We start from the raw sequence: 8,755 nt of genomic DNA, 5'->3' as shown, positions 1-8,755 counted from the left end.
TACTGAAACTTCTCACCATTTGGGCCCTGCCCTGTTCCTCCTTAATCATTGTGAGTCTTCTGTAAAGGTCTTTAAGCGCTCCCTACTTAGATTCCTGATCCTTGCTGCCCGGACTTGTATCCCCCTTTTTTGGAAACGAGTGGATCCTCCTCCTCTCTCCCTCTGGATTTCGAAGGTCAACGAGATAATGCGCATGGAAAATCTCACGTCTTTCCTGCATGGCACGACTGAGGCGTACATCAAAACCTGGTTCTACTGGTTCAGGTTTCAACAGTCTGCAGAGTACCGGACGCTTCTGGGTTCTGACCCCTCCTCTGATTGATGCTCTTGTTCGTCTCAGGTATTTGACCAGTGGTTCCTCCCGAGCCCTTCCCAACTGGCTGTGGTATGGATGACCTGACGAGCGCTCTCACTGGTTTCCTGACTGCTCACACTCACCCCTACCTACCCTTTCACCCCCCACATTTAGTCCTCTCCCCCACCCATCTGTCCCACTAACCCCCTCCCTCCTCCTCCCCCCCCCTTTTTCCTTTTTCCCTTTTTTCTATGTTGTTTTCTTTGTCTTTAATTTTTTTTTTTTTTTTTCTTCTTCTATGATTGTATTTTGTGTCGCACTGTGTGCTTTTTCTGTTCGCAGGGCGGGTGTTCGCCCTGTACCTTGTAATTGTTTTTTCTTTTCTTATTGTATAAAAAAAAAAAAAAAAAAATTTCAATAAAGTTTGAGTTACAAAAAAAAAAAATCATAAAGATTATGATAAATTATTTTCCTACAAATAATCACAGGGTTAGTTATAATTCCTGCACAGCTGAATATTGAGGAAAAATAAACAAACATGTCATTAGTTGGCTTCGACTTCTTATCAATGTGTATATCACTGAAAAATAAACATAATAATGATTATCTAAAATTTATGCCATTAATCCAATTCTAAAGACATTAAATATGATTTAAACAGCCAATACTGATACCAACATTACATATTAATATCTTTGTGCAGTTTTTGAATATGTCTATGGCAAACCCCTCTCTTCTAATTACCACAGATGTTCAGAACCTTTTAAACTATATTTGAGGTTTTGCCTTAAGGGCCAACTGCCAGAATTTTAACATTTTTTCTTTATGAGATTCCAATCAAAGTTTTTACCACTGTTACACAAGGTTTAAAAATCAAATACTGGCATTTCTAAAAACAGCTTACATTATACAGTTACAAATTATTAAACCATATATTCATAATTCTCCATACATTATACCAATGATGTTACATTGTATCACTCATAGCTGAAATCTTAGCTACCTGCCGTGTCTCCCCTCCCCCCTTCTTGCTACCAAACCTGTATACCATGATACCTCTGCTGTGGATATATACGAGTCACACTGGGGGGAGGGGCCTGACCTTCATCATCACTCACATGGCACTAACAACACAATGCCATGTGCAGAACGCATTGATCTTTTAACTGGACTGAGTGTGTGTCCACTATGCATTTCCTTACACTAAGGAAAATATACAAACACTTAATACCTTATTTCTGTAACCAATCCTTACTTAATTTGTTTTTCCAACTATCCAACATCTTATCAGCAGTTTCTCACCTCCATTTCTAACTGCTCTTTCCTTAAACTATCTTTTGGGTGGATTTCCATACTGGCTGACTCTGCACTCCCCCCATTCTGTTCTTCAATCAGAGCTTATTCCTCTTTGTAACTTATGCTCCTGTATCTGTCCTGCATGATCTAATCTCCATTGGTTCCCAACATTTACTATCAAACAATCCTATCTTAGGAACCCCTGCTCTCTTAAGGATTTTTATTTATTTATTTTTTTTCCTTTTTCTTTTACTTGGGCGGCAACTTCTCTCTCTCTCTCTCTCTTTCTATTAGTTCATATGGGGTGTACCATATCTCAGAGGGTCCCTTCCCCATACTAGCTGATGGCCAGTCAGCTGTGAGCTTCCCACTCCTCTAGGGCAATTAAGACAATAGAGGGTCACCCTTGACTACTCGAGGGTCATACATACTGACCTCTCTTAGTGGGATCTCCCAAACAGTCACTCTGTTTTCACTGAACTAATCTCTAATGTACAAGTTTCCGGTATCTGTGCTCAAGGCAAAACCTATTCTGAACACCCCTGAATCTTTACACGTACTTGCGCGGATTCTACTCAGTCCTTAGTGTTTAAACAAGGACTTTTCAATCACTCAGTATTAAGGATGGAGACTGACTCTCCCTTCTATGCCTCCCTATACACTTTATAACAGATGTATCAATCAAATTACAGCATGGACAGTATACAAAGAATGAGGTATAACATTCCCACCCCCTTTACAGACAATATATATTCTTTTGGTTCTTCCGAGCTATATAAAAAATGGCGTTGATTTTATACTATATGCAGCACTAACCTCACTTATCAACACACAGGATCCGGGACACGTAGGAACTCAGATTAATTATTTGGTAAAGCAAACGCTTACCTTTCTTTCAGCGCTGATTTATTCATCTGAAGTCCTCCGGGCCCGTCTCCAAATCGGTTGGTGAGTGGATCAGTACACTATCGGCTGCACATCAAACGATCATCAACGCCCTCACGTTGGGCGACAATTTCTGTCGGGGGAAATCATAATACCCCAGAGATATGCTGTCTGTAAAGGAAAATTAATTAACAGGCCAAGATCGGCCTCCGCCATCTTGGCCTGGAGAATCAACAGAGACACATGGTGGTCGTGTATCAAAATGGATTCTGGTTTAATGGTGGCTAGAACAAAGTATATATCACATGGCATAGACAGAACAGGATTGGCTAGTATAATTAGCATACATCTATTGGTGGAGAAGTTTGTAACAATAGCCCTGATGCATATCTATTGGATAAGAAACTGGAGAGAGGTCACACCCCCCTGAAGGCTAGTTTTACTCTAAAATGGAGTCAGTGACCTCATGGTAGCCGCATGTATCAATCAAAATGGCAGCCATCAGCACATGTCTCAAATACACATCCTAGATGTCTATCTCATGGTATTCTAAAGACAATAGACATCCTTGTTGGAGACAATTAGCTTAATTACCCTTCTCTTGTCCCTTTATCTTTGGAAGGGTCTTTGGTCTTTGATCCTTTCCTAACAATGCCCGTAGTCCCTGCCGAACTGTCTCCATTTTAATTAGTTTCTTTGTAAGATAGCACAGTACATAGTGTCTTGCATAACCAGTCTGGCAAGATCCAAACTGCATCTCTCTGGGAGAGAGATGGACAGATAGAATAATCGCTGCCTCTACCTCTATACATAATTTTTCATAAGATATTATTAGCCCCCCACACCAGCCAAGTGATCAAGTTCTTACAGTAACTATATTGCATCGTAATGGTGAGATCACAGATGACCGTGCAACGCACACTGCACAAGTCTGGAATGATTGCCCGAAAAAAGTTGAAGATGCCTTAACTTCAATATCGTCATAAGAAGCCTTGGCACAAGTATATATAGCACTAACTTCTGCCCGCGACTTTGTCTGCGGGTTGTTGGAGTGGATGATCCACCTATATTCAGCAAACTGCGGCCATTGATGGTTTGCCTGCTCCGGCGTTTTGTTAGCTCTCATGCTGTCTTGCTCCTGAGCTTGTTCCTCGCACTGTGCCTATGATTGTTCCGGCATCTCAGCAGCTCGCTGGGACACCATATAATGAGTGTGTTGGTGTTGATGATCCACTTGCTCCGGCGTTTCGACAGCTGTCAAGCTGGCTTGTCGCTGAATGCGTTCCTCGCACTGTGCCCGGGATTGTTCCAGCATGTCTGCAGCTCACTGGGAAGTCATATAATGAGCATGTTGTGGGCATTGATAATCCACTTGCACCTGCGTTTTGGCAACTCTCAAGCTGGCCTGTCGCTGAACTCTGGCGCTGTGCCCGTAATTGTTGAGGCATCTCAGCTCGCTGAAACGCCATATAATGAGCGTGTTATTGCTGTTGATGATCCTCCTGCTCCGTTGGCCTAGCACTGAAGTTGTTCTTCCCACCGTGCCTGTAATTGTTCCAGCATCTCAGCAGCTCGCTGCAATGCCATATAATTCATGTGTTGGCGTCAATTATATCCCTCAGCTCCACTTGAAGAGAACTCTGTTGACTTCTGGCTTCCTTCATAGCTGTCGTTGTTTGTGACAAATTAGATTTTGTTTTTCCCGGCATGTTTAAAATTGACAAACTGCCAATTTGGATTAAAGTTGTTTGTCCATGTCAGTGTGCCTACACTGCCTGGAGCAGTTCAGATAATATACAAATGTGTGTACACAAACCACTGAGGGTTAGCGTGTGTTTACACAGAGAGATAATAACCCTGGCTTTCTCAGAAGCTGAGATAAGAGCAGGTAATATAGTATGTGAACATAAATTCATAACAGTCGTGAAGCTATGTCATTTACTGGGATAAAAAGTAGCCTATGTTTTAATCGAGGTTACAGACTATATATGTGCCGAATTTCATTCAAATCCGTTCAGTCATTTTTGGGTGATTGACTAACAAAATTTATAATAGTAGGATAGGATTAGTAGGATAGGATAAGATAGGAAGGATAGGATAGGATAGGATAGGATGAAAAGTGGACAGTAGAAGATGGGCCATGGGGCTACCATAGAGCGGCTGCCTGCACTTGGAATTCAGAAACTGAACCACAGTTGGATTATTCCCTTAGGATACAATAGCTATTCTTTTTAACTGGTCAGATAAAATAGTTAAGTGACCATTCACACAAGGATTCGGAATACTGTGCATCTATGAGAGCCATTTACCGCTTTAGAAATTCTTTAGCCTAATAGATAAAAGGAGAGATAAGGGTTATTGAATGAAAGCCATTTTAATATGTGGCCCATGTTAGAATGGAAATATCTTCTTAGCAGCCACGTATCATCATGTTCTGATTAATTTTGTGTTAGAATATACTGTATGTAAATGAGCAGTGTATATTTAAATATTCAAACCAAATGAAAGAAAATGCAATTAAAATCTTGAGGCTGTGAAATGACAAGGTGAAACCAATTCACTTATTGTGTAGACAGAAAGTAATGTCCACATCAGTGCAAATTGTACAAGTTCATTTTCTCTAGATCATCTTCATCGAAAGGTTCACAATATTCGCTTTAATGACTGTAGGACCTGTGACTTCCACAAGAGCCAGGCTGTGTGCCAGGTTGATTGAGGGCACTATTACTTATCCACCACATATCAAGCCAAAATGAATAGAGCTGGTTATGTTCAGAATGAGAAATTATAGAAATCATAATTAATTTAACCCCGCTCTTACTGCTGTATTCCAGGCACACACTGCAGTGTTCTGTATCTCTTCCAATGAGGCCAACACATAACATTTATGTTTTATTCATTGATATAGCTGTAACGTAAAGCAATAGAATAAAGATTAACACCTCTTTCATGGTCTCCTGCATCTCATAATAATCCTGCAAGCCAGTTCAGGTACATTTGAGTTTTATTGTTATTTACAGGCCGTCAGGGCGATATTTATCATATATGCAAATAAGATAGCACTTCAGGGCAATAGCTTAATTTTTTTCCCGTTTTTTATTGTTCTTTTTGCTTTGCAAATGAGTATTTTTAGTTCTGAAGAAGGGTATTTCAGGAATTGAATGGAATTGATTGATAATATCCTAAGAATCGCTGTTATCAAAATATTCTCTGACATACTGCAGAAGATTTACTGTATGTGTAATATGTGTCATATTTTATAGTATATACCTCTTTGAAATGTCTTAAATACAGAGCCATTGTTCGTCAGTGGAGCTCTATGGCTTTATCTTTTTACTTCTGTACAAAGAAGCATAATTTAATTTAACATAAAATTAAAGGGGCTATGAGTCTGAGGCAAAACAGGTCCTAATTAGAGATGAGCGAACAGTAAAATGTTCGAGATTCCATATTCGTTTCGAGTAGCCCCTCAATATTCGACTACTCGAATCGAATATCGAACCCCATTATAGTCTATGGGGGGAAAATGCTCGTTTCAGGGGTAGGCAACTTTCGATCAAATTATACTTACCAAGTCCACGAGTGAGGGTCGGGCTGGATCCTCCGAGAAGTCATCTCCGTGCAGCGTCCCCGTGGCATCTTCCGGCTCTGAATTCATTTTGCCAGGCATCGGGCCTGGGCAGAGCCGACTGCGCATGTCCGCACTACAAGCGGGCTTGCACAGTCAGCTCTGCCCAGGCCTGATGCCTGGCAGAGTGAATTCAGAGCCGGAAAATGCCGTGGGGAAGCTGCACGGAGAAGACTTCTAAAGGTAGGAGAAGAACCAGCGTTGATTGGCCGACTGTATAGCATTCGGTCAATCAATGCTGGTTCTGCATCGAACTTTTCCATTCGAATAGCGAGTGGTACTTGATCGAGTACGAGTATTTCGAATACCGTAGTATTCGATCGAATACTTACTCGATCGAGTACTACTCGCTCATCTCTAGTCCTAATCCTAGTCTATGTTGAAACCCGCCCCGACGCGCATTTCACCCAACGGCTTCGTCAGGGGGACGAAGCCGTTGGGCGAAACGCACGTCGGGGCGCGGTACGGGTGGTAGGTGCTTTACACCTTTTCTATGTATGCAATTTTCACATATGTCTCTCAGTTGTGCATTCTTACTGATGGGATATTTTTATCTGCTTTGGAAGAGCCACACTTGCAACAACATGTGAACCCTTATTATATGACTATCATATACATACTTTTTTCACCCTAGACCTATATACTATTTAATACCACACACCACCCGCCTTTTTGTGAAGCATTTACCCCGTTGTTTATGTGTAATTTATGTTTTCATATTTATTATCACTTAATAAAAATTGTCATTTTATTTATTGCGTTGATTCTGTCCCTTCTTTGACATAGTCATACTTAGTTTATTTCTGAAGCAGTCGCTTTTTTGTGTGCTTTGTGTTGCAAAATTTTTGTATGTTCTAGTGCAGGGAAGGTAGACAGGTGGGCCCAGCTCAGGACATGAATGTGGCTGAGGGTCTTCGCTCAGACTGGGGAGAGGAGGGTATCCGTGAACCTGTAGCGGTTCAGTACCGAGACTAGGATGGGAGAGACTCTGAGAGATTGCCCGGATGGAGTCTCTGCCATGGTACCTCCAGAACCTGGGGTTATGAGTATGGATCTGCAGGATGTCAGCACTCTGGAGAGGGCCAGGAGCAGGCCAAAGGTAGCCAGTTGTGCAGGGGCCCGCTCTCCCAGCTAGTGGTTAGTGTGGGAGGGGCCCTTGGAGACTGCCAGGTTGGAGTCTCTACAATGGTACCTTGAGAACCTGGGGTTGTGAGTGTGGAGCTGCAAGATGCCAGGACTCTGGAAGGCCCAAAGCAGCCTGGGGTAGCCAGGGGTGCAGAGTTCAGAATGGGAGCCTTAGAAGAGTCTCTACTCAGACTAGTGGGGAGGAGGGTACCAGTGAGCCGGGAGCGGTTCAGGTACCAGGACCTGCCTGGACAGTGTGAGGACATGGAGGTGCGTGAGGAAGGTGATCTTAGGACCCTCCTTCCTCCCAGCACGCTCTAAAAGGGGGAGGTGTGATGAATGGCCCAAAGTTATGTTTTTTTTTTCACTGCCTTCTCAAATATATTTACCTTTTGCCCTGTTAATTGACTCGACCTGATTAGCAAGATGCCAGAGATAGTGTCCAATTGCCCAAGCCTAATTCCTCCCTGGAGGTAGTTGGCTCATCTTTTTGTCTCAACCTGGGCACAGCATTGTCATGATTGTGCTAACTTCGTTACTCTTAGCAGGGGATGTCTGGGATCAGTGGACTGAGAGCCTTGCTATCACTTTTTAGCAGACAAGCTGACTCCATAGGAGACTTTCAAAGAGTTATGACCGTATATGGTCATACTAGTACAAGGTGAGTGGAAGAGCTGCCCACCTTGCTGACCTCATTGTGGGAGGGGGCTGAGTGGAGATATATTGTCACACATGAGAAGACCCAGGGTCTTGTTGTTCTTCCTGGACTGCTGGGATGTGTCACGAAGTGCTGTGATGTTGTGGAAGCTAATCCCTTGGACTAAGGTCCCGATAGCCTATGGAGATACCATGCACCCTGGACTATTCTGTTAATGGCGTAGTCAAACCCTTACCACCTAAGGATTACTTGTGGACTCTAAAGGACCATGCCCTGGATTTCATGAGGTGAACTCCGGAGACCCAACTGGGTATTATAATTCTGCTTCTAATCTTTTATTCTTTTTATCTTACTGCACTAGAACATACCTTTCTGTAACCATATAAGCTTGTATCCGCTGGCATATATCTCTATGTATGTTGGTTGTCTAGTATCGACCCTCTTGGGTTAATAAATATAAAACTTTAGAAAGCTCGTCTCATATTATCCTATAAGACCCGGTCTCTCTCTCAGGGTGAGAGCGGATGGTAAAGGTAAGAAGGTGATCGAAGATTTGCCCGTGGCAAGGCCAGGTAGGCCAGAGGCTGGGTAAAAGTGGAGGTGGCTAGGCGAGATCCTTCACACCTACCTCTTCTTTTTTCTTCTTTCGGCAACGCCCTCTTGGTCCTGTCTCTTCCCCGGCTTCATCGTCTTCTTCTGGTGGTTCAAACCCGATTGGTTCAAATCTGGCGCATGGGCACTGCCATTGAGAAAAATGGCGTCGGAGCGTGCGCAGTAGCTCCGGAGGGAGGGCTTCTGCGCACGCACCGGATTTGAACCAATCGTATTTGACCCGCCGGAAGAATAAGACGATGAAGCCGGGGAAGAG

Source organism: Leptodactylus fuscus, chromosome 4 (assembly GCF_031893055.1).
Source record: "Leptodactylus fuscus isolate aLepFus1 chromosome 4, aLepFus1.hap2, whole genome shotgun sequence".
Taxonomy (NCBI): Eukaryota; Metazoa; Chordata; class Amphibia; order Anura; family Leptodactylidae; genus Leptodactylus; species Leptodactylus fuscus.
The sequence above is the reverse complement of the archived record's forward strand: the minus strand, read 5'-3'. Positions refer to the sequence as shown.